Genomic DNA, 27,607 nt, shown 5'->3' with positions numbered 1-27,607 from the left:
GAATAAAAATTCTCATTGCAGTATTAATGCTGTACATGCATTAATGCTGTACATGCATTACAGTACATGCTGGCTGAAGTTGCGCGATCGCCTGCCCTTTTCCTCATGGGGGACTTCAACTTCCCTGATATATGCTGGGAATACAACACGGCGCAGAAGAAGCAGTCTAGGAGGTTTCTAGAGTGTATGGAAGATAACTTCCTTCTGCAGCTGGTGAGAGAACTTACCAGGGGAGGTGCCCTGCTAGACCTTCTGTTTACAAACAGGGAAGGTCTGGTGGGAGATGTGGAAGTTGGGGGCTGCCTTGGACAGAGTGACCATGAAATGGTAGAGTTCTCGGTTCTTGGTGGAACCAGGAGAGGGGACAGCAAAACGGCGACCTTGGACTTTCAGAGGGCAGACTTTGAATTGTTCAGGAGGCTGGTAGGGTAAAGGGGTCCAGGAAGGCTGGCTGCTCCTCAAGAAGGAAGTCCTGAAGGCGCAGGAACAGGCTGTCCCCCTGAGCCGCAAGATGAGCCAGCAGGGAAGGAGACCGGCGTGGATGAACAGGGAGCTTTTCCTGAGGCTCCAGGAGAAAAAGAGAATCTACCTCCTGTGGAAGAAGGGACAGGCAACTCGGGGAGAGTACAAAGAGGTTACCAGGATGTGCAGGGAGAAAATTAGAAAGGCAAAGGCCCAGCTCGAATTAAGCTTGGCTGCTGGGATTAAAGAGAACAAGAAACTCTTTTACAAATATATTAACAGTAAGAGGAGGACCAAGGAGAATCTCCATTCTTTACTGGACGCGGCTGGGAATGTGGCCACTGAGAACAATGAAAAGGCTGAGGTTCTCAATGCCTTCCTTACGTCTGTCTTTAAAAGCCAGACCCGTTGTCCTCAGAGCACTCTACTCTCTGACCTGGAAGTCTAGGATGGGGAGCAAAACAAACCCCCCATGATTCAGGAGGAAACGGTCAGAGACCTACTACTCCACCTGGACTGCCACAAGTCCATGGGGCCGGATGAGATCTACCCGAGCGTACCAAGGGAGCTGGTGGAAGAGATAGCCAAGCCGCTTTCCATCATCTATCGGTGTTCCTGGTCAACTGGAGAGGTCCCAGTAGACTGGAAACTTGCCAATGTGACTCCCATCTACGAGAAGGGTCATAAGGAGGATCCGGGGAACTACAGGCCTGTCAGCCTGACCTTGGTGCCGGGGAAGGTTATGGAGCAGATTGTCCTGAGGGAGATCACGTGGCATTTGCAGGACAACCTGGGGATCGGGCCCAGCCAGCATGGGTTTGTGAAGGGCAGGTCCTGCTTGACCAACCTGATCTCCTTCTGTGATCGAGTGACCCGTCTGGTGGATGAGGGAAAGGCTGTTGATGTGGTCTACCTAGACTTCAGCAAAGCCTTTGACACTGCCTCCCACAGAATCCTCCTGGAGAAACTGGCAGCCTGTGGCTTGGACAGGTACACCCTTTGCTGGGTAAGGAGCTGGCTGGAGGAACGGGCCCCGAGAGTGGTGGTGAATGGAGTTAAATCCAGCTGGTGACCGGTCACGAGTGGTGTTCCCCAGGGGTCGGTGCTGGGGCCTGTCCTCTTCAATATCTTTATTGATGACCTGGATGAGGGCATTGAGAGCACCCTCAGTAAGTCTGCAGACGACACCAAGCTGGCAGGAAGTGTCGATCTGCCTGGGGGTAGAGAGGCCCTACAGTGAGATCTGGACAGGCTGGATCTCTGGGCTGAAGCCAACGGGATGAGGTTCAACAAGACCAAGTGCCAGGTCCTGCACTTTGGCCGCAACAACCCCAGGCAACACTACAGGCTTGGGGCAGAATGGCTGGAAAGTTGTGTGGAGGAAACAGACCTGGGGGTATTAGTCGATGCTCGGCTGAGCATGAGCCAGCAGTGTGCCCAGGTGGCCAAGAAGGCCAATGGCATCCTGGCTTGTATCAGAAATAGTGTTGCCAGTAGGAGTAGGGAAGTCATTGCTCCTCTGTACTCAGCCCTGGTGAGGCCCCACCTCGAGTACTGTGTCCAGTTTTAGGCCCCTCACTGCAAGGAAGACATTGAAGCCCTGGAGCGCGTTCCGAGGAAGGCGATGAAGCTGGTGAGGGGTCTGGAGCACAGGCCTTATGAGGAGCGGCTGAGGGAGCTGGGATTGTTCAGTCTGGAGAAAAGAAGGCTCAGGGGGGACCTTATCGCTCTCTATAACTACCTGAAGGGAGGTTGTGGTGAGCTGGGGGTCGGCCTCTTCTCTCTTGTAACTAGTGACAGGACGAGGGGGAATGGCTTCAAGTTGTGCCAGGGGAGATTTAGGCTGGACATTAGGAAATACTACTTTTCTGAAAGAGTGGTCAGGCGCTGGAGCGGGCTGCCCAGGGAGGTGGTGGAGTCACCGTCCCTGGAGGTGTTCAAGAAATGTTTAGATATAGCATTGAGAGACATGGTTTAGTGGGGTTATTGGTGGTAGGTGGATGGTTGGACTAGGTGATCTTGTAGGTCTTTTCTAACCTAACTCATTCTATGATTACCATTTTCATGATCTGAGGCTTTCCCTTCACTCTTAACAATGAATCAATATTCAATAGAAAAACATTTCATCATTTTCAAGCTATATGATTAGGAAGTAGCCCCAAGGAATAGTATTTGTTTTGGAATGATGACTCATTAAGGGCACACTCCAATTTTTGTCACAACAAGATACTGCCATCTCAAAACAACTCTTTTATAAAGAGAAGCAGAAAAGAAAAATAAAATTGGCTTATTTACATTAAAAACAAACTTTGTATGAACTAGTATTTTGTAAGGTAGGATCTATGTATTTTTTCCAGCTGTATTAAAGAGGAGGGTTTTCTTCATATGTGGCACTACCACAAAAAAAAAGGCACCCCGACTACACACTGTAATTTAACCATTACATGACTGCAACATTAAATGAATGGGTACTTTTATTTATTACCCAGCATGTTCCCCAAACAGCCTTGACTCAGTAATAGTCACTGTAATAGGAGAGGATACAATTCAGCAAGTCTCAGGAATGCCTAATAACATATGCTTTTAGTCCTTACATGCACACTGAAACCCAGTCTGGCCCTGAGCCACATCAGCCAGAACATTTGTGTATATAAGCTTAAATATATGCTTACTGTATTAACAGCATAGGTATTATTCAACCGCATAAACAGCATAGGTATTATTCATGTATGTTACAACCAGGAAAAACAATAGAAAAAGCCTAAGTCATAATGTTTCTGTGTGAGCACTTTATTTTTCCCTGCAAACTGGATTGAATTTAATATGGGTACTAAAAAACAAATCCTAACAAGAATACAACAGCCAGGTACTTTTTGTCTATCTGCAACATATTAATTACAGATTTGGATTCTAATTGTTTATTACATAGAGTTACTGCTTCTACCCTACAATAAAATTGACATTTAGTAGAACTTTCTCTTTCTGTCTGCCTGTAAATGTCTGCTGGCACTCCAAAACCACAGCAGTGTATATCCTGTGCTTTTATAGAAGACTAGAGATCTGAACAACTACTATCATAATTTTATACTGCTATTTGCTTTGCCACTTGTGTGCTAACTCAATTAAGACAGTAAATGTCATTTTGTTCTTCAGATATAGTATGCCCATTTTCACAGAGCTGTTCAAGTTTTACATTCAGTTCTTAAAAGTTGGAGATGCCATACTTTATAGACTGTGTAAGAACGCCTATCAAACAGAAAACCCCAGCCATGTCCCATTTATTTATGCCTTAAAATTTTTGTGTGATACTTTCTAACTCAAATAAATGAATGAATGATCTTCACAATACCCCTGTGAGTTCAACACTGCCATTTCCATTTTTCTCTGTAACCATGCAGATGTCGGTAGCTTTTCTTCTTGGCTTAGGTGAGCAGGGAGATGCATTCCTCTCCTGAGGAAGTTTCAGTTCCTGCTTAAAAACAGTTGGAGAGAAACCTGTGTTTTAAAATAAAGGAAAGCCCACAGAAATATGCCATGCTTAAACAGCAATATATTGACACTGACAGTTACCGCACTCCCTTAACTCTTTACCACCTCTTGGTTACCATTATACATCCTTCAGCAGAAATTAATTTTTATCATTTACTATTTCTGCTGAACAAAATATGCAACTTTTTTTGAGATGCTTTCCCTGAACAGTAGAATACAATAAAATGCATACAGTACTGGAAGGACATTTCTCCTCCTTTTTTAGCCCTATAGTTGTTCTATCAGAGCAGCCCTGAATTTAATGCATTTCTTCTCAACCCCTTGTGACCTCGGAAGAACCACAATCTCCACTGTGCAGATGAGAAACCAAATACAAACCAATAGAGTAGGCTGAGCACAGTTCTCCTAGCCATAGCAGCAATACCAATACTGTGCTATCCTCAGGTAATTTTTAGAAGGGTCCTGGTGTCATCTGTCTAAAGGATGTGTGTTTATAGAAAAGTTGATTTGTGGTTCACCTCATAAAATGAGTCCTTTGATCATCAAGTTAAGCAACAAGCATCCTTCAGTTGATGAGACCTTAAGCAAGTTAAAGGAGCAAGTCATGTTTTAGCTCCAACATACAATGTCTGTCCCCACAGTGGAATGGGCAGATCCTTAAAGGCAATGGTGCCTAATTCCCAGAGATTGAGAGGAGTTCAGTAGGCATTTATCTCCTCTGAAGGCTGAGCACAAATGATGTGGACAGGTAGTAGATGAGTAGCACCCATGTAGCAGATAGATCAAGACTTGCCTTCCCAGATCTAAGCAAATGAACAAACCAGCGAACCATCACCATATCAACTCTGTAGGACACCCAAACAAGTTGTACTTTTTTTTTTAAGAGCTTTAATACTCACATCTATTTGCATAGGACACATTCTTCTTCTTCCATTTCCCCCACAGCCAGTAATATATTTGGTCATGCATTGCACAGCCACGAAACCGAGCCATTCACAATCTTTGGAACAGCGGCCCTTTGTATTTCCTTTTGCTAGATATGTTCCTCACTCTGATTCTCCTAGACTCAGAAAGTTTTGCTTTTGATTATAAACACCTCTTACATCCCTGCTGAGCATATCACCATTCTTCATCTTCTCCATCCTAGACTACCTCTGCAAATACACCATGAAACTGCTAGGATGCAGAGCTCCTCTCCCTCCTTCATTGAGGAAAGATCACTGTTAAAGGATGGTACAGGTGCAACATACATACAAACCAGCTCTCACAGCCAATTAAAAATAATCAAGTCAGGATTAATTGAAATCTTCTTGGAGATTTTCCTTTTTTGAAACCTTGGTAACTACATTTTAAAAAGCTTCATCCTGTGGTAATTAAACTCACAAATTGAATATTCAAGAGTAATAAAATAATTTTTTTTTTTCTCTAAAAAGCATTGGTGAAGAACATATAACACATGCATTTAACAATACTGTGCAAGAGGCCTCTCCTCTCTACCACTTCCCTTTTACTGACTAGTGGAAAAAAGAAGATAGGGATGAAGAGAACAAAGAAATTACAGAAAAAAGTTACTGGAAAATTACTGAAATTTTTTTCCCCCCAAATACAACCACATCTATTATTAAAAATGCTATCTTCCAAAAATCTAGGCAAGCGTAGTCTCATCCTTGTAAGCTAACAGTTCTCACGTTCTTTATTCTCTAGTATGTCTGCTATTCATGTGGATTCACACTACCAAGTCCCATGCAATGAGCATGATTAATAAAATCCATTCCCTCCCACGGTATAGCTTAGCTAGAGATGCCTTCCACATATGTGCAACACCAGTGCCTCCCATATGAGAGTGAAACCAATTTTTAATCGGAAGTTTTAATTCCTGATCTCAGGTACTGGGGAAAAAAACCAACAAAAAAACAATTAAGCAAGCATTTAGGAAAACACCCTGCCTCCCCATTCTCCAAGCTCAACTTCAGTCCAACATCTCTCCTCCCCTCTCAAGCATCAGTTGTCCTAGTCTAATGCTGGCCTGATCTACAGTAGGTGGCTGGGAGGACAGCAGTTTAATATTTCCCATTAATCCTGGAAGGTAATGTCTGTAAAATAAAAGATTTCTTTCCTAGAGTGGAAAAAGGAGTTTGTCACTTTCATCACTGGAAAAAAGTCTGTCACTGCCTGAAAGCGATTTTTCATTTCTCTAGGCTAATTATATGACTTTCACAAAAATGACAAAAAATTGAAAGAGATGTTTACTTTAAATCTTTCACAAATGAATTTGAACAAAGTCAAATTATATACTGGGAGGAGAGACTGCAGTAATTCTTCTGAAATAAATCTCTCTGAATTGTATTCTGCACCTAAGAGCTATGTTTAAGAGTCAGTTAATGCTAATGTTTATGTTCAAGTGAACAAACAACTTTGTATAGCACATGAACATGATCTTAGTATAGTATTAACAACTAACATTATGGTTATGATAATAATCAGTGGAAAGTATACAGTTAGATTTTTCTTTATTCTTTTGCCTATCTTATATGTAAGCTTTAGTTTTCAGAACCTTTGACAGTTATTTTAAATGAATTTTACAAGTTAATGCCATAGGGATATAATAGATTAATTTCTACATGGCAGTAAATCGCATCCAGCCATTTAAAGGACAAACAACAGAAAACAGTCAAACTCAGAGGCAGTAAAAATACAGTGTGATGAGGACTGAAGAAATATAGTTAAAGGAAAAAAGAAAGTTAAAGAAACATACTGTCAGACAACAGAAGGAATCAAAGTTCTGTCCTGAGACTCAGTTGAGGCAGAACTGACCAAGACATCCAATAACTTGCTTTGTAAAGCTGCCCTGAATTAACAGTAGAAGTAAAAAGTTGTTTCAGAAAGTCTCTTCTATTAGATAATTTTCAACTGAAATACCAGCATGGTGTTTCTAACTCCTCCAAATGAACATAGTTCAACAAATAATCTGACAGTCTGAAGAAGTGCACACCGAACATTTGCTGCGTTTAAGCATACACATGCTATAGCTAAAGCAGTTCACTCAGTAGCACAAGAGCACAGATTCAGCTGTCACTCTCCCAGACAACATCTAGGCACAGACTCAGGAATAGCATAGGCCAAAGGCTGCCTCTAGTAGGCACCTATTTCAGGTGGGAAGAAAGTGTAGGTATAAAAAGACAGCTATGCCAGCTAGTTAACCTTAGGACCAAACTGTTGCTCCTGGTCCATTTTATTTACAGGCATGCATATAAGCATAGCATCATTGACAGGGCAATAAACCCACAGAAGTAGATTAGTTCCCTTTTATTGAAGTCCATTGCAAACTAGCTTTGAAATCCATGAGACTTTTCTGATTTACTAGAGGAACATTATGACATGGTATCCTGAGGAGTAATGAGATGAAAAAAAATCAAAAACAAAAAAGAATGCATATTTCGTTATTAAAAGCATTATCTTCACTGACTTTTATTACAAAATTTGCAAAGAATGTGCGATGCATCTCTCAGGAATCACATAGCTGATTTTTCATTTAAATAAAGAGATGTTTAATTCAGTGTAATGCTTTTTGAGAAGCAAGAACTTTATTTAGCCTGTCCTTTAGTGAGGAAGTTAAGAAAGTTGTTTTAAGAGCTATTTTCTGTTAACAATTCTGCAGAAGGCAGTATTAAAATATCAGCAACTTTGGGAGAGAGAGGTAGTGAAATGACACTAGTTCATTTGGAGTATGCGAACCAATACCAGCGTGCCCTTGTCAAACCAGGCTGACACAAACTCCGGATTTACACACAAAATTCTCTGAGAAACTCCAATGACTCAATAGCACTTTAAAATATTACTGGAGCCAGTAATAGTTTAACACAGCTCACAAAGCAGCCCACAGGACAATTTAAGTAGTTCAGATGAACAGTAGGAATGGTATTTTTCTAGGCAGTAAATAGGAGTTAGACATCAGGATACGTAAATGCTGCTCCTAGTTCTGCAACTATAACCTTGGACAAAGCATTTAATCTTCTGCATTGATCCATTACTCAATGGGATTTCAGTTCTTATCTATCACTGAAAGCTGTGGATAAAAATATGCACAACATCTAAATATACTGAAATCAAAACAAAAACACCTTTTGTGCGTTAACATCCGGCTAGGTCAAGGTACGTCTTCTAAACTTACACAGTGAGGTTCTGTGGCTAATGATTAAGTTTACTTTAGAATAAATCACCACAACTCTTAATACTCCAACATCTTATGGAAGAATTTGGATAAGTTTAACCACATCTGAGCTTTGTTGGCCCCTATTTACGTTAGAAATCGGACATGGATGACCAATGATGTTAGACTGCAGCCCTTGCTCTAGTATGTATTATCCAAAAGCTAAATGGCTATTAATGTAAGCTCTGCATAGCTTCCTCTCATTCCTCCCTAAGTCTTTATTTAGTCACTTTATAGGATTTGTATTTTTTTTTAAAAAAAAAAGCTCTCCAGCTTCACCTTAACCATTGGATAAAGCAATTTTCTTTAAGAGTTTTAGGGTATTATACCCAAGTGTATTTCTGAAAAGTCTCAAACGGAGCAGATAAATGAGCAGACAATGGACATAAAAAGAAATAATCTCAACTTGATACCTGGCAAAATGGGGTGATTTCTGTGACTGCTGATTTCACAAGTCGTTAAACATAACAGCAAACATAAAATGAATGTGTCCTGCCCAGTTTTGAAGTGTAGAGGCATAGTGGGAAGCTTGTAATGCTCCCCTATGTGAGTGGTTATTAGGCTGAGCAAAATGCAGAGGGCTACTGGATAATTGTTCTTACAGTACCATTCTCAAATAGCAGATGCAGCTGGTTATAGCCTCCAGCAGAAACCACAAGTATTTACTGTGATTGCTGTCAAGGTCTTATCTTTGTCCAAGGTACTCACTCCTTCAGGAGAAATCAACAATGATGCAGCTTCAATAAAACTGCACAATTTTGGGATTGAAGGATGCATCACTTGCCTTCTCTACACTTAGGACAGAAAATCTCTTTACCCTACTCCTTCATCTGTGTTGAAGGACCACTTGTCAACTGGTACAGCTGTGATACAGGGCAAGTCTCTGCAGCTGCTACTTCAGCTAGGGTGTAGCCTGCTACACCACCTGACAAGGAGCTGATTTTACAGTTGTTCAACCAAGAACTTTCCTCTGTGTGCATCCGTTCCAGTAGAGACCTTCTTTAGGCTGTGTTTCAGCAGTGTAGATAATATAATGAAGAACAGCTCCTGGGTTCAACAGCCCACATTTAAAAATACCCCACCCTACCATGATAGTGCACCGTATTACTGCAGTGAATTTTAAGCTTTATCACTAATGGTGGTCTTAATTCCTTACCCTCTAGGAACCTGCCATAAGGGTACTAGGTTTCTTGCTTTTATAACTTCAGGTGTTCTTTATGTTGATCCAAACCAACAAACTTGATGCAATGTTTCAACAAAACACATGCCAGAGGAAAACTGAAGATGCAGGAGTTTGGACTCCTCTATAGAAACATATTTTAATGAGTTTAAAGTTGAGCCCTGCCTTTGCTTCTTTTCATTATTACATTATAATATAGTATATAATGATTTCCTTACCACGTTGGTTGGTTCTGAGATAGAAGCTGCTTCTTGCCTGAGGAGTATCATGTAATTCATTTCTTCAGCATCTTGCATTCACACCAGACCACTGAGTAACTGAAAAAAAAAACCAAAAATCTCTTTACCCTTGATATATATATTTTTTTGCTTTCTTGGCACTCTTCCAGGTTTGCATCTCCTGGTCTCCTATCAACAATCTTCTGTCAAGAATAGTTTTGGCAGTCTACCTAAAACAGTTTATGCTGACAATCAAACTTAAAATAATGGATAAATATCAACACTTAAAGCTTGATTTTGATATTAGATTGAATTGGGCTACAGCACTGAAATTCCAAATCACCACATACAGGAATAGAATGTAAACTCACTGCTATCACATCATCTCATAATATCTAACACCTCTTTTACTTTAATCTTTTAATAGATACCAAGATTCTGCATGTAATATCTCAGTAATTATGAATAAGTTTTACAGTTTAAGTTCAGTTTATCTCAACTGTTACGGTAATCATACCAGACAATATACTTTTGTACTTTGTACTTAAAAATAAAAAACAGAAGGTCATGTGCTGGAATATTGTTTTGCCAGTGGACAGGTCAGTACAAAGGTCACAGACACCAAGTTAAAGAAGTGCCTTTATCTTAAAGCAGTGAGAAAATAAGTGAAGTGATACAGCAAGAATGAAACAGAACAAGGCAATGCACCTAACCGCTACTACATGTGGAGAGTGATAGTGATTAAGAAAGATACCTCACCAATTGCCCTAATACTTTACTATCATCCAGATCCTGGAGCCCTGGTTGCAGCAAGGATTTGGAGAACTTTTCCCGGCAGTTGGGACATCCTACACAGTGCATCCACTCATAGGTGAGGTCTCCAACTTTGCTGCAAGGTGGTCCCGCTTTTATACTGTTGAATAAATGAGTATACATGACAATTAGGTGGAAACATCTGGTTTCATTCTCCCTTTGGATTCCACCTCAAGCCTGGCCAGGGCTCAAGGAGGAACCAAGGAAGTTTGTGTACTAGCAGGACTTGACACTATGCTTCTAAACAAGCAACGGTTAACAAATTATAAGAATGTGTTATCTAAGCTACATCTCTTGCTAATGAGATGTTTTGTCCAAGATACATATTTTACCAGTGATCATACATATTTTGCTAATGATCAGATACTGATGATATACAATGCTGGGTTGTGAGATTCATCTAGAAGTCAACTTTGGTTCGAGGTCTACTGTTCAGGTCTTAGTATTTCAAATACACACTGACAGCCTTGAGTTAGTCAAGGAAAGGCCACATCCTGAAAGCAGAGTACTCTTTAAGCTCAAATCACAGGAATGAAAGGAAACAGATATTCATGACCTTTTGGTTCAGAATTTGTTACTCAGCTTTTACTTAAGACTAGATTGGCCAAAACTATTCCTGGGACTGATCCAGAATAGGGCTGAGTCTTGCAGAGAACCCACAGCTCCCATAGACATTTGTATTAATGTGAGTTACAATTTATGGTGTGAGCTCCTCTCAGGACTGGATTTAATACAAACTATCAATTCTCATTGGGAGCCCCATATGTCAATGCCCTTTCACAATACAGTCCACTGATTTCCCAGGATTTGGCCTATAAAAAAAAAAACAGGCTAAGAAATTATTAAGCTTTATCTCAAAGTGCACATTTTCCTTTGTTACTTCCACTTAATTATTTGATGATATGAGAGAGAGGCCATAAAAATCAATGTTGTCCCAAGAAGCTGTACTGCAGGCAAGTGGTAGGAGACCCTACAGGCTGTTACACATCTTCTCACAACTGGGCAAAACACAGTAAGGAATGCCACTCCCTTGAGTCTGGCAAGCTAAGCAGGCATCTGAAAGGCATCACAAACCTTTATTTTCCTGCAGTAGCATTCATTGATGCTTTTCTCAAGCAAAATACAAATCTACAAGTCACACACTACTGACTGGCCTCCATAACTAACTCATTCAGTGATGAACTTACTTGGTTTGCAGCCATAATCACACAGGCTGTTCTACAGCACTAGTAATACGAGAGCTAATGAAGCAGCAGTTGCTCTGCTCACATTACTCCCCATATTTCCCTTCTGGTAACTACTCAACTTAAAAAAAAAAAAAAGGAGGCCGTGACAACACCAACCATGCTGGGTTCTCAAGGCCTACCTATCAGGACACTCCTCGGCTTATGCAGCTCTCATCCCTCCCTAACTCTTGTTACAACATCCAGTAATTCGTGCTAATACTACTATGTTTTTTTAGTGTAACACCACCCTCACAGTACATCTCAGATTTCAGAGACAGCTTTTAAGCGTAGGTTGACTGAGAGACATAACAGGCATATGTTTTTTCCATTCAGTAGGAAAGAACTTGTTTTCTTTATTAACCAGCTAGTCTTTCCAAAGAAGTTGCTGAGATGTGACTAAATAAATCACTACTATAACAGGGCATAAGAGAGTACTGCAGGACTAAGGGGCTCTTTTCTAAAAGAAAGCTTCAGAGATGATCTGAGGAATTGGACATAAATTTAATACATATTTTGATATCCTGAAGGCAAATTAGGTTTCCTTCACAAATATTGGCTTACCAAATAGGCATGAAAATACTCTAGGGTAAACACTTAGCACAGCACACAGAAAGCATGAGCTGTGAGTAAAAATTCCACTGTGAAATACAAGTGAATTACAATACAAGCACGTCTGTCACTGGTGTGATTTTTGGAACTGCACTTAAAGAGCAAAGAGGATAAGAAAGCACGGCAAGTGCAAGGATCGGGCCAAATTATACCCACATGCACCACCAAAATATTTGCAGACCTAATTAATCTCCAATAATTTAAGAGCAAACTTCACTTACAGTATTTTCGTACATCAACCTTACTAAACAAAATCCACTCAAGCCTCTTAAGAAGCAAGAGATCTTAGAGATCAAAACCACATGAGTTCTTTAATCACCTAGCTAGCAAGGACACACACCAGATTCACAGGTGAAAGTATTACCTATAAAAGTTAACTGAAAGCTTGAAAATGCATACCAGATATCTAATCATACATTACAAAGCGTAAAAATACCATTAAAATTTTGAGGAGGTAAGTATTGTATAACTGATATGGCCATTCCTTATTTATATGAAGAAAAGAAAGACTCCGTTCTCAAAAATAAAAGTCCACTTTTCAAGACCTTTCATTCTTTAAAAGCTTTCAAGTATTTGCCATCATTACTGCCTAATCTCCAATGTCATGGAAATTTGTGGCTTTTGTTTTGGTGTTTTAACTTCCCTAAAGAAAATTAAACAAGATACTTCATAATGAAATGCAGAAGACACAATAAGACCTACTGTAATACCATAATGGGAGGGAAAGCACTGCAATAATAGCAGGCTGACCAAGTCTTCAGCTACAGCAAATGAGAAAGAGCCCAACTGCAGCAACCATGGACACAGAGATGAAGGAAAAGAGCTGCTTACCTTTGAAAGGCCTCAGCTAAGCAAGGATCTCTAGCAAGAGATACCCTCACCTCCACTGCCAACCCTTACATGAAGTCTGGGAAGGGGTGGATCCTGGCTCCTCCCCTTCCAGTCACTCAGGTGCATTGCATGCAGCTGAGCTGCCCTGGGTTGGCCCTGCCTTCCCATCAGGTGCTCAATCACTGGTTCAGGCATCCAGGCCTGGGGGCCCCAGCACAAGAAAGACGTGGAGCTCTTAGAATGACTTCAGAGGAGGGCAACTAAGATGATCAGAGGGCTGAAGCACCCCTCCTATGAAGAAAGGTTGAGGGAACTGGGTTTGTTTAGTTTGGAGAAGAGAAGGCTCCAGGGAGACCTCATGGTGGCCTTCCAGTACTTGAAGGGAGCATCTAAACAGGAGGAAGAACGATTGTTCATGAGGGTGGATAGAGATAGGACAAGGGGGAATGGTTTTAAACTGAGACAGGGGAGATGTAGGTTAGATATTAGGAGGAAGTTTTTCACACAGAGGGTGGTGACGCACTGGTACAGGTTGCCCAGGGAGGTTGTGGATGCCCCGTCCCTGGAGGTGTTCAAGGCCAGGCTGGACGTGGCTCTGGGCGGCCTGGTCTAGTGATTGGTGACCCTGCACTTGGCAGGGGGATTGAAACTTGATGATCTTTGAGGTCCTTTTCAACCCAGGCCTTTCTATGATTCTATGATTTCCACTACACCTACCTAACAGCTTCATCCTATTGGTTAAGATAAAAGTTTAATGTTGCTTTGTCTTCATGTTGTGTCAGTATTCATGCTGTTAACATCTTCTTGAAACTGTTGAATAATCACAAGCATGATTTGTGGTTCACCATGGAACTGTGTACCCCAGGACTCACTAGTGGGCCTAGTTTTGTTTAAGTCTACATTAATCATCTGGACTATGGGGCAGAGTGCATCCTCGGCAAGTTTGCTGTTGACACAAAACTGGGAGGATTGGCTGATGCGTCAGAGGGCTGTGCTGTCCCCGGGAGGGACCTGAACAGACTGGAGAAATGAACTGATGGGAACCTCATGAAGTTCAACAAGAACTGCGGAGTCCTGCATCTGGGTAGGAACAACCCCAGGCACTAGGGCATGCTGGGGGCACCCAGCTGAAAAGCAGCTCTGCAGAAATGGACCTGGGGCATACTGGTAGACACAAAGTTGAGCATGAGCCAGTAATGTGCCAGTCCTTGCTGCTAAGAAGGCTAATGGTATTCTTAATTGCATTAGACAAAATAACACCAGCATGTCAAGGGAGTAGATCCTTCCCCTCCACTCAGCATTGGTGAGTGGAGTGCTTGGAGTGCTGTGCCCAGTTCTGGATCCCCCAGTGCATGACATGGACATGCTAGAGAGAGTCCAACAGAGGTCCACCAAGATGATGAAGGGACTGGAGCATCTCTCCTGTGAGAAGAGGCTGAGTGAACTGGGCTTGTTCAACCAGGAGAAGTGGAGGCTTAGGGGGATCCCATCAATGTCTATCAATACCTGAAGGGAGAGTTCATAGGAGATGGAGCCAGGCTCTTGTTTCTGGTGCCCAGTGCCAGAACAAAAGGCAATGGGCACAAACTGGAACACAGGAGGTTCCCTCCGAACATCAGGAAACATTTTGGTACTGTGCAAATGACTGAGCCCAGGCACAGGCTGCCCAGAGGCTGTGGGGTCTCCTCCTTGGAGCTCTCCAAAAGCTCCTGGATGTGGTGCTGGGCACCCTGCATTGGATGTCCCTGCTGGAGCAGAGATGGGTCCAGATGGACACAGATGTCTCTGTTAATCTTCACTAGTCTGCAACACTGTGATTATTTGTATGTTTAATATGAAAGGCAGATCTTACAGATATAATGGGGGGGAGTAGTCGGGGAGAAAACAGTTTTAGCAAAAATGCAGAGATAAATGAGCTTACAAAATTCAGCATGTGAAATTCCTTAACACTTTTTAGTGAAAAATACCAAGGATGAAGTGATCGTTATGCAGTCCACAATCTGAAAATGATAAGAGAGCTGTCACATATACGCAGTGTCCTTTTACAAGAACACACAAGTGAAAAAAGACCAGTATTACTTGAGGAAAAGGAGACTATACTTGAATAGTACAATATTTAATTCTGAAATGGAAAAAATACATATGTATCCAGACTCTTGCATCTCTTAATACTTGCTAACATGAGTATTTCTAAAATGTCTGGAAGAGAAATCTACCATGTGAAAACGAGTGTAGAGTGAAGAACAGGTATGGCTTCTGCAGCCATACATGAACTGAAGGAGTAAATGCTTTTTAATATGTTTTAATAAGTTATCAGAAGATTTAGAAACCTTTCAATTGAAGTATTTGCTTCTTACTATAACTGATGTTGGCTGCAATGTTTTTGTGAGGTTTTGACACTTGTTTATAACTTTATGTCTGATTTTAAAGCCCTGGGGCTTTTGTCTCCAAATATTTATTTTAAAGCATTTACAAACTAATCAGTAGTGCACTCTGTCAAACTTTCTGGGAATATGTAATTAATAAAAAAGCTTGACTGTAATGTGAAAGTTTCATCCTTCAGAGACACACTTCAACTACTTTTTGTTGTACGCAGGTAGCTGAGATGCATTCCTTTCTCCTTCCGCAATTTAAATGTGTTCTGAGATTTGGGGATGTTGTCCATGTTTTCTTATGCCATTCCTGATGACTTACCAGTATTTGTAGGCTCCATTACGCTGACTAGGGAACAGAGTTCTCCAGTGACCATTTGATGGACTGAGCTGACCAGTGCAAACAGTGGCTACTAACACCTTAATAGGAACCTACACAAACTATCTGCAAAGTGATTTAACGTTGCCCAGTGTTAAATTGGCACATCCCTCCATGTTTGCACATACATGCCCTTACCCATGGCCCCTCCCATCTCCTCAGCTCTCAATGTACAGGTTACCTGGCTGAGGTAGTAGGGCCTCTGCTCTCTCCGCAGACTTCCACTTCTTTTTCCTTCCACCCTTGCTGTCCTGTTGTGCAGCATAGTGATTGTGTGACACCACAGGCAGCTGCACATGTCACAATCCTCTGATGCCAATATAAAATACACACTGTGTAGTATAGAGTGGCTCCGTCAGGGCCGGTGGGTTTGTTTTGCCAGGTGATACACATTTGTGGTGTTAATCAAACACTGAGAGGCAGTAACCCTAGCCTGCTGGGAAATCATGCAAGAACAAGCACTTTTTTCTCATCTCGAACTTTGTGTTCTAATAATGCTTTTTTCATTTACCACAGAAACTTCAGAACCAACTGGGAGACAATTTTAAGATGTATGTCTTGTCAGAGAAATTTTCTTCAGTGAGTTTAGAGCCAGGGCTGCACTGGGCTATTCTAAGCAATATAACCTCACCTTTGACTGGCACCTGAAATCTGATGCATTTTGTTTTAACTGAGATCTTTTGCACTTACAGCTAAATTATATATAAAAAGCACATTATTTCTTTCTTCTTCTAGATTACAAAGATTTGATGACACACACAGTTGTAAGAACACTACCAAATTTAGTGTGTGTTATGGTCAATAAAATGTAAATAACGCCTATTATTTCTGAGATGCTTTATAGTTCAAGGCAAAAAACTTGTATATGTTTCAGATTGAAATAGTGTTGGTGCTCTCTGGTCAGAGATCTAAACTGTCTTCTCAGTTTTAAATAAAGAAAAAAAAAAAAGATCCCGCTTCTGAGTAAGTTTGTATATTTAGTCTCTTTCCCATTAGCTGATTGATGAAAGGCTTTGCTTGATAGGAGGCAGGCACATTTTGACTTTCTGCAGGAGTTGTATTACTGCCCAGCATCATCTCTATGGAGAAACAGTGGCATCTAGCTGTCAGACAGGCTAACCACTCAGAGTGCTGCTGGCCCAGACATGCTACACGGCCTCCAGGGATCACCCAAAATTATGCACTGGCATAATTCAACAGTTCCCAGTTAGTCACAGAATGAGTTATTAAGCTATGAGTTATTTTACCTGCCAATCACCAGTTTTCAGATATAACTCATTTTGATTCTACAATCAGATTCAGAACTTCGAATGTGGATTTGGTCTTAGTGTGGGAAAGCACAGTAACAGTGGGAAGAACCCTGGAAGTTTAGGCCTTCTCTATCAGAGGGTACTGGAAAACAAAATCAGGCATTGGTGTTCTTTGTGCAAATACAAGAGAGATGGCAACAGCACTGTTTATCTAGTTATTATTAGAATCATAGCATCATAGAATATCCTGAGTATTAAGGGACCTATATAGATCATTGAGTACAACTCCTGGCTTCACACAGGATCACCCAGAAATAAGACCATATGTCTGAGAGCGTTGTCAGTACACTTCTTGGACTCTGACAGCTCGGTGGCATGACCACTGCCCTGGGAAGCCTGTTTCATGCCCACCACCCTCTGGTGAGTATCTTTGTTTTCATAGGGTTTGATTAAATACTGTACTATTGCACACCACTCCTAGGGATTAATGGGATAAAGGTGACTATTCTGTAGCACTTTTCTAGTTTTCCTTCAAAAAGCTATTTTCCCCTAATTTGTTTTGTTGTCCCACTTTGTTTTGTTCAATGAAGTCTCAGAATTTACTCATGGAAGCTGAATTCCTGTTTGACTAATTGCATTTCCTGACAGAACTGAGCTCGCCAGGCTGTCAAACTGAGATAGCTGGGATAAGAAATGTTTCAAAAAGTTTAGGAACAGTATATAAATTGTCTCACGGAATAACATAATATTGATGTGTGGCAGTCTGATATATAAGTTCTCATGAAATTGTAACAGTGGAAGCACCCTTACCTGAAGACAGTCTTGAAAATTTGGTTTTAAAACTACACCAGATTGGAAACTCGACAGATTTGATCTCACTGTAGTTTGAATTCTGAGTGATAAAATGGTAAATCACACAGAAAATGCTTGGATTTCAATAAAACATAGTTTTATGTAAAATATAAAAAGCCTTTTATAATGTTTCTAGGACTTTTTAGTCTCATGCTTAGCAATGGCACTTAGTAATCACACGGCAGAATTCACTGAAGGAGTTTTTTACTATCCCTCATAAACAGAGGAAATTAAATATTATAATGTTGTTACATTAATTGATTGTCCTCCGTCACTTACAAAAGTGCCCTCAGTTCTGGTTATCTAATTTTATTACAGATATCAGATTTTTTTAGGTGCTACACTGACAACAGATATATTTATAAAAGTTAGGATACATAGCGAAAACATCTTTATAAAACAGTAAATTATCTCACACATCCATGTTAAAACTAAAGGTAAAATACCATCATATCGGGCAACAGCATTCTAAAACCTTCTTGGCACAGCTGGAAACCATAAAAGGCAGAAAGTGCAAATATATTTTTTTAGAGAGGAGCTGAAATAGGCCTGAGAGTGTGTAGGATAATGACCACTTCAGAGAAGCAAATCTGGGACTAATTTCTCATCATTAAACATTAAAGAGAAATCAGTGAAATCAAAACACAAGAAATAGATAATGGTATTGCTTCACCTGAACTAATATTACTCTAAGGGTTACAGTGTAGTACACAGATTGGTGGGAACCCATTTTGCTTTGAATCATCAACCAACCACTAACTAACAGGATTTAGGACAAAATTTACCTTAAAATTCTTGTTTAGACTGTGCAAATAAGATTTAACTGAATGCTCCTGCTGGTCTTAAAGAAATATAGGTAAAAACTGAAGTCTAAATTAGATGGAACATTATAACTAGCAGTTGGGTTGCAGCGTATGTCACAACAACTATGTCTAAAGATGAACTATGTCAAAGCTCAAAGCAAAACTCATCTGGCCAGTGGAGTTTCTGCTGTCTTACAACACACACAGCTCAAATCATCAGCGCAGGTACTATTACAGAAATCGATAAAATTGTTTATCAGTGCATTCTCTACCAAAAAAACTTGTACCAATGTCTCTATAAAATTCCATGCATTGTTCAAAATAAAAAGCTATTTGTACTGTCTATACCTTTTTTATCTACGTATAGAGTTTAAAAGCTTCCTCTTCAAACAAGCCCACCACTTTAGCCACTAGAAATCAGAAGCATGAATGAATAAGCGTTTTCATTATCTCAAGAATACTGAGATAGAAGTCATTTCAGTATCTGTATCTACTATTTCATTCAGATAATAGGGAAATCCTTGAAATATAAATAATTATGTAAATATTAATATGGATAATTCATTACTTTTTTTTCCATTTTTCTGTCAAGCCTAAAGAATTTCAAATGTGAATAAAATTTTGTGTTACGCGGACTACATCTATAGCATGTAGACTGTTGATGACACCAAGCTGACTGGTGCAGCTGACATGCTAGAGGGAAGGGATCCTCTCCAGAGGGACCTGGATGGGCTTGAGAGGAGGCCCCAATGTCAGGAAGTTCAACAAGGCCAAGTGCAAGGTCCTGCATCTGGGTTGGGGCGATCCCAAGCACAAATAAAGACTGAGCAGATATTGCTTTGAGAGCAGCTTAGAGGAGAAGGATTTGGGGGTGTCGGTTGATGAAAGACTCAACATGAGCCAGCAATGTACACTTGCAGCCCAGAAGGTCAACTGTATCCTGGGTTGCATCAAGAGAAGCGTGACCCACGGGTCGAGGGAGGTGATTCTGCCCCTCTGCTCTGTTCTCATGAGACCCCACCTGGAGTACTACGTCCAGTTCTGGTGCCCCCAACACTAGAATAACATAGAGCTGTTGGAGCAGGTCCAGACAAGGGCCACAAAGATGACCAGAGGGCTGGAGCACCTCCCCTGCGAGAACAGAATGAGAGAGCTGGGTCTCTTCAGCCTCGAGAAGAGGAGGCTCCAGAAGGACCTTATAGTGGCCTTTGAGTGCCTGAAGGGGGCCTACAGGAAAGCTCGGGAGCAACTTTTTATAAGGGCATGTAGCAACAGGATGAGGGGAAATGGTTTTAAACTGGAAGAGGGGAGATTTAGACTAGGTATTAAGAAGAAATTCTTTACTGTGAGGGTGGTAAGACACTGGAACAGGTTGCCCAGCGAGGTTGTGGATGCCCCCTCCCTGGAAGCATTCAGGGCCAGGCTGGATGGGGCTTTGAGCTACCTGGTCTAGAGGGATGTGTCCCTGCCTATAGCAGGGGGGTTGGAACTAGATGATCTTAAAGGTCCCTTCCGACCCAAACCATTCTATGTCTCTATGTATAGAAGCAGACTGCCTGTATTACAGGTCCTACATGGATTTAGGGAAATAGTCTTTCAGATTAGTATTACATCCATAGATATACTTGCTTTTTTTAAAGTTATTCAACTTGCAAATAACTGAGTAATGCCAGGGGTGTACTTTCCATTCCCTGCCTGAATAAATTGTAATACCTATTAACATGAATATAAGCACATTGTGGTCAGGGAATTCTCCCTGTGTTACTTAGTATTCATTGTTTGAATATTATAATTAACTGGAATTACTTGTTCTTTGTACTGTGATACACCTACAGGTCTTACTATTGGTAAGTCTTAGTATTGGTATGGTACAATGGAGAAATTAAGAAGCAACATCTGAACTAAAGTGTTTACTGTCAAAAGACTGAAGTGAAACTCATTAAAGTTTTAAAAATGGTTGTGATTTCCAAGTTACAGAATTTTTTCACCTTTTTCTAGTTTACATTTTCACCTTTTTCTAATTTTTCTAATTTAATGGAATTTACACATTTATTTTAGTTGTACTTTTAACATTATATTAGACATAGAATAATTTCACATTTTGTTGTTCAACTTCATTATGTAACACTGAAGCATTCTGAGATCATTTATGAAAACAAGAAACAAAGCCAGAGAAATAGGTCTTCTAACTACCAAAGCAACAAACATTTGCATACATTTAATAAATGTAAAATAGAAGCCTGCAATACAGTTTTGAAATAGCTCTGATGCATTGTTATAGGAGCATTTTTATAAGTTTGTGCAAACAATAATGTAGCAAAACAAATAAGCATTCTTTTCTTCATTTTCTAAAATTGAGGTACAAGATCTCACACAAAGAGATCTTTAGCAGAGGCTAAAGAGAAAGCAAGAATGAGCAAATGAATAAATGAATGAATGAATGAATAAATAAATACTCTTCAGATGTCTTAGAGTCTACTTATACATATATAAATCCAGATGCTAAAGTTAATGAAATAATAAATAATTAAAAATCAATAATTTACATATTGAAATATTTTCTCCAAGCAATCAGCTTAAACCTGGAAAGTGTTATGGATTTGTATGTGCTATGGTTTGATTTTCTAGTACAGAGTATTTTTCATATCCTCAGCACAAGGAGATCAGAGTTCTGCCACTTTTCCATTTTCTCCTCATGTACTTTATAAACTGTTACTGCTTTGTTTTTTTCATGCTTCTTGGACAAGATCCTTTTTTTCCTAGTTAGAGAACCAACTTTAAACCCTCCAAACATTAAAGCATTGGAAGGAATAGAAAATGGTATGAAAATGTCTTCACAAATCCTTTTATATTGCAATTCCAAGCTCAGATGTAGCTTTTCCATATTTAATCAAAAGCATTCAGGTGTCTGCTTTCACAGAACTAAGCAGAGAACAGCATGTCTTCTATCAGCAAGTTGCAGTCCTGCAAAGTGCTTTGTGCATTGACCTTAACAAATCAGAGTGCTGAGGAACTGAGGATTCCAACTGAAGCAGGTTTTGACTTCTTGAAGCATGGCCTGAATTCTCAAAATATTTTTAATCAGTTCTTGCTAACTGTGAGGCAGTGAGAACCATAATCTGAAATTATTTTTTTCCTTATATTTTTCCTTTTTACAAATATAATCAAATATAATCCCTTGAAAGGATGTTACCAAAAGAAGCATAACAGAGTAAAATTTGTAAACAAACAGCATTATCTTGGGGAGTGTTAGTAAAAATTCAATAGAATATACTGTAGAAAATACAGGAGAAATATAAAGGAGATATGAAAAGGAGATGTATAGGAATGATTTATTTTTAAGTAATGCTGAGAAACAATATTATGAGGATCATGATCAGAAAATACATCCGTTAGAACATCATTAAGCTTTTTATTTCCTATGGCCCTTCTAATACAAAGTGTAGTATGCAAGTCTTGGTAGAAAAATGACATCCAGTTAAACTATCTGCAGATGCAATTTCACTTATCTGAAAGCATGCCTGTGTACTGTACAAACTCAGTTCAGGTGCCAAACATTAGGCATTTAGTGCCACTTGGAAAGGCTCATGATTTTTGAGACATCCACATGGAACTAACAGATATGACACATGCATTTCTGGGACAACAGTTGGAAGCCAGATAGGATAACACTCAAAAAGCTTGAGGTCAGGTACATTAAATGCCACCAATCATCCATATTTGGGCAACTGATTCAAGGTTTAAGTCACATACCAAAAAAAGTAAGAATAATTATCATCTGAAGTTTTTCAGTCAGGCAATAACGAAGCAATTCTATGTACATATATGAAGAACAAGTCATTAGAAAGAGAGTTATAATTAATGATGTTACTCCATCAAGTTTGAAAGTCTAATTAATTATCTAAAATTATTTCCTGATAAATGTATCACTTCCATTCAATCATCAATTAGTCTAAAATTGTCAGTTAAGCCATCTCTGTTGATCTGTAAACCTGTAACTAAAAACTCTCATCAGCTAATTTCCAGCTTCAAGCAGAAAGAAACAGTACCTCAACACTACTGCTTTTGTAGGCCTTGAGGATAATAGGAAAGGAGGTGCAAGCCAATATGTAGTGCAGTCTGTGAAAACCTCTGTAAGAAGGACCTGAATTAGACTACTTGTCTAATTGATGATAACAACAATTATCTAAAGGATGATAACAACAATTTTACACGAGGAAAATGGAAGTTACAGTTCACTGAAGCAATGGCACATCCCTTAAGACTTCTATACCAAATTCTAGAGAGAGAATGATTTTTAATTATAAGGTCCCTCTAAAATACCATACCAGCTCAAAATCTAATGCAATTTAATGGAATGACTTAAAAAAAAATTCTAGATTAAATGTGACTCTATGTAAAACTGTATGCTCTAAGTGGTAGAAAAAGTCACTGTTGACTTCCGTCACCAGGTGAACTTCGTGGAATGGCATGAAATCAGAACTGAATTCAAGATAAGACAGTGCATGTCATGAAATACCCATCAAATTTCCACAGAATCACTTGAAGGGTTACATCCATGAATTCAAAAGTACAATTTCAAACCATCTGCAGTTGAATATCTGGTCTTTCCAGGTTTGGGGATATTGTCTTCTTTTTTTCGCGTTACTTCCACAGAAGATAGCGCTTCTTTATACGGTCCACTGAGCTGTGTAGAAAATCTTTGTCTTGATGAAGGCAATAGGGATTTAGCTACCACAGACTTTAGTTTCTAAAGAGAAAGGGAAGCCCAGGCAGTAGGTTTTACATGAAACTTCAAAGTGGCTTCACGGGGTCGCACTCTTTTGCAAACCTGGAAGTGACATGCAAAGTCAAGGTGACTCTGTGACACGAGTCCCTGTTTGTTTTTTTCCCTCCCAGTGCTGATGATTTCACTTACCAAAAGTTTAGTTCATTCACCAACGCACCAAAAGACCACAGCTCTCTTAGGATACAAGTACTACTAAGGTGCTGCATGCATGACACATCAAGAATGATCTGGCATCTTCCGTAATTCTACAGCTCAAACAAGACTATCTGTATTTTAGACTTACTTATTTACTTCATATACAACAATTCTTTTTACTTATTCTGATCATTTTTTGGTTCTGTTCTATTACAGGTAAAACAAGGGATACACAGGAGGAACATGATTTATTCCAGTCTTATTTCAGAAAATTGTCTAATGTTAGAAACCTTAGTCACATCAAAACATTGCTACTAAATATAATAGGGAAAGTGCAGCAGAACCCATAAGGTGGAAAGTCATGTCACTGAAAAGTAAGCTACAGAAAGATATTTCAATTAGAAGTTTGATAAACGAGCATATCTAATTATGCACTTGCAGAGAAAAAAAGTGGGAAAGTATACAAAGAAAGTAGAATGTATTTTGTCTAAACCAAAAACTTTTAACTGGGAAGAGAAAAAATGTTTAAATGTCAGTACCTTTGGATCTTGACAAAAATCAGAAATTCTGGCAGTTCGGATTATGTCAGTAAATTATTTTTTCTGTCTCAAATATTGGCAAGGTGTATATAACAAAGATTCTGCAGGTTTACCACTACTTGAACAGTATAATCTTATTGTATACTTGCTATTTGAAAACCGGCTACACCCAAAGTCATTTTACAGGAGAGTAATCCAAAAAGAAAGGACATGAATAAAAGTAAAACACAACCCAGGACTATGTGTGAGAGGAAAAAATAATGAACTAAAGAATTAATCCAAGATAAATCTAATCCCTTTAAGATTAAAACATCAATTTAACAAGTAGTAATGTTCTGTTCATGCATTAACTGATCCACTTCAATAGAGATCTAAATGCCTTCTGAAGAATATGCATTCCTTCCACCAACAGCAAAGCAAGCTTGCACCTACAATGTCCTGTTATCTGGAGTTTACACAGAAGCCCAAACATTCATATACCCCTGCTGCCTGTATGTGATGCCCACCGGCTAGCTTGAGTCAGTACCCAAAGATTTTACCAGGCAGGGAAATCTGACCAAGCAGAGCAGGAACAAGACGATGGTCTGAATACTATCTTAAATCCTCAAAATCATCTAACCTGGTAGCCTCACCCGTATGTGTATCTCTTCAGGCACAGCCTACACAATTCACCTCCGGGGTTCCACTCCAAGTAGGGGCTGTATGCACTGTGAACACACTGGGCAAGAAGGAGCCATTACAGCCATAAGCATGGTGTCTGGAGCATTTGACTTGTTCAAATCTGTCCCTGGCATAAACTGTGAATCGGCAAGCCAAGCTGAAGCAAACTTTGTAGTTTTAACTCAACTTCAGCTAGCCAGGTAGCACTCAGTGGTTTATAAGGAAATTCTTTACACAGAGGGTGGTGAGGCACTGGAACACGTTGCCCAGAGCAGTTGTGGATGGCCCATCCCTGGAGGTGTTCAAGGCCAGGTTGGATGGGGCCTGGGTTGCCTGATCTAGTGGGAGGTGTCCCTGCCCACAGCAGTGGGTTAGAATTAAGTCATCTTTAAGGTCCCTTCTAACCTAGGTCATCCTGTGATTTTATGATTCTATGATATCTTGTGCTGACAAACTAAGTAGTGAAAGGCCACTGGACCTGTAATTGTCCATCCTGTCTAATCTTAAGAAGCTCTTTGTAATGACATTGGTCCATTGCAGCCAGCACAGCCTCTGGTAACATTAAATAGTTCAGGGAATAGTACGGTGCCCCTATTCACATAGAAGCCTACCAGGGTGATTCTAACATCTGGTTTAGATATTGTGTAAGGAAAACGCCACTCCCTAGAGGCAAGCTTCTGATTCCAAGCAATTAGCCATTCATCTCCCACTGATACAGGCTTAACATACTTACTGTTCCAGTTACATTCTGCAGGCATGTGACATTACTTGGGATGGCCTTCACCATAGCTAAGTTTTGTTATCTACAGAGTCGGAGCTACTTATGATGGTAATCCCAATTATCATCAGTGGACAGAAACAGACTTTTTTTTTTACATGACAGAGCTGATTTGTCATAGACATAGAGTTAGAAGAATCACATCCTAAGCTACCTTTCTTGCAATAGACTATAAAGGAAACATAGACAGCTAGCTCCCATTTAGCCATGAGTTACTGATGACATCACTGACTCAGACAAATCGTACTCCTGCTATCAAAGACATTTTAATCTGTTACAGTGAATATGTTGCTGTTGACACATTCCTGGTTGCAGCTCTAAAGAAGCAAAATGTTGATTTACAAGGACGAATAAAACAAGCTTCAACACCTCTGAAACAGCTGCTGCTTTCCTCTTGGCTAAAGGATATATTATTTTCTGTTGTATTTTAAGGACTCTAGCTGTATCTATTATCCACTGAAGTAGCTGAATAAGTACCTTTTGTAGATATTACCTTCCAACAGGTAGCTAGTATGTCTTTAAAAATACTCAAAATGTATTTACAGGTTAGAGAGTAACAACCTGTCAAGTAATTCACATTTTTGAAGTCTTTAATAGGGTACATTTGGTAGGATTTCTTTTTGCCCCAGGAAAAGTAGTGGCACACTCTGAATTACATCACATTAGAAAAATTGCATTTCCAGCTTCTCAGCTGCATGAAACAAATGTACATTATGTAAACACTTGTAAAATGTCACTGGAAATTAAACAAGTTTTTTCAATCTCTTGAGGAAGATTTCTGCAGGAATTTCTCTATTTAAAGTATTAGATCTGACTGGAGAATCATAATTCTCCCAACTTTCAAAGTCTGGTAACTTCTTGCACTGGGAATGGTGTAGTGCCAATTTAGAGGCAAGCATGTGCTCTGCTCTCTCTCCCTACAGCAGTCTCTGTAGAGCTAACCACCAAAATCTTCCATAGCCAGAATGGGAAACAAAGTGAAAGAACTTGGCAGAAAATCAAATTTCATCAACAGGGAATACCTCAGCCAGCCCAGCTCATTTCTTGATAATAGCAGAGTATTCAATACAGACTCTGAAGTTAGACCCAACCCACAACCTATCATTTGGTTATGTGACCATCTTATTTCCTCCAGCAGGAAATCTATCTACGATAGCCTCACGATCCTCATAAATCACTACCTACTTTTGCTGGTGTAACTGGACACCAGATGAAATTAACAATTTTTAATTTTTATGGTGGTGTTTTTATAGGCCCAGGTTATAACAAGCCAGCAGGCAGTGCGGACCTTATAGGCAGTACCACCAACACTACTGAAAAGGCAATAGCAGAGAGTAGAAAATTCCTGTGCCAGATCTTCCAGAGGAGAAAATATTGTATGGAACAAAGTCCTCTACAGCAACAGAGGTTTGGACCATGAAACTTCATCCTTGTACCTATGTCTTCTTACATATGAAATACAGCTAATAATCCTTATGTTTTCAACTCATGGTGAATCTGGGTATTAATGATCTCTAAATAATCAGCAAACTCTGCTGTGGAGATTTTTTTCAAAAGATTAATAAGTATCTTTAGCTATTCTTAATATAATTGTTTTTTAAATTGAAGTTGCTATCTCTTTGAAATGTCATAATTTCACCCTAAAACCAAGCATCTGCACATTCAGGGCACTCTGAAGACCGATGAATTTTCTCCATACAAACTGCCGTTCTATCCAAGCTAATTTAAATTATGCTTTTTTTCCTCTCAGGAAAACTTCTAAAATTGGAATTTTGTCAGTTGATTGGCAATTGGCATTAAGCCAGGATATAATTCTCTGGCACACACCATTAAACCTCACAGTGAGGATTAATTAGTACCGCAAAAGCACTTTGAGAATGAAATGTGCTGTAAACTAAATAATTATTATTTTTATTATTGTAACGTTGTAAGAAAATTAGCAAGTGACTAGGAGACAGTTTACAAGACCTCCCACTGAAAAATTACATTAAGTGTTCTATTTCTGAAAGATT

The 27,607-nt window shown here is 39.7% G+C and overlaps 1 long non-coding RNA gene across 1 annotated transcript; it reads right to left on the bottom strand.

Moving 5' to 3' along the window:
- LOC110396896 lies at nt 2,645-13,119 on the bottom strand. The gene is made up of 4 exons (XR_002437341.1): nt 13,039-13,119; nt 10,319-10,472; nt 9,560-9,658; nt 2,645-3,931 (listed from the first exon to the last, which is right to left on the bottom strand). It is a non-coding gene; the product is annotated as an uncharacterized LOC110396896 (long non-coding RNA).

Source organism: Numida meleagris, chromosome 3, assembly GCF_002078875.1.
Source record: "Numida meleagris isolate 19003 breed g44 Domestic line chromosome 3, NumMel1.0, whole genome shotgun sequence".
NCBI lineage: Eukaryota > Metazoa > Chordata > Aves > Galliformes > Numididae > Numida > Numida meleagris.
Note: the sequence above shows the minus strand (reverse complement) of the source record. Positions and strands in the feature narration are given on the sequence as shown.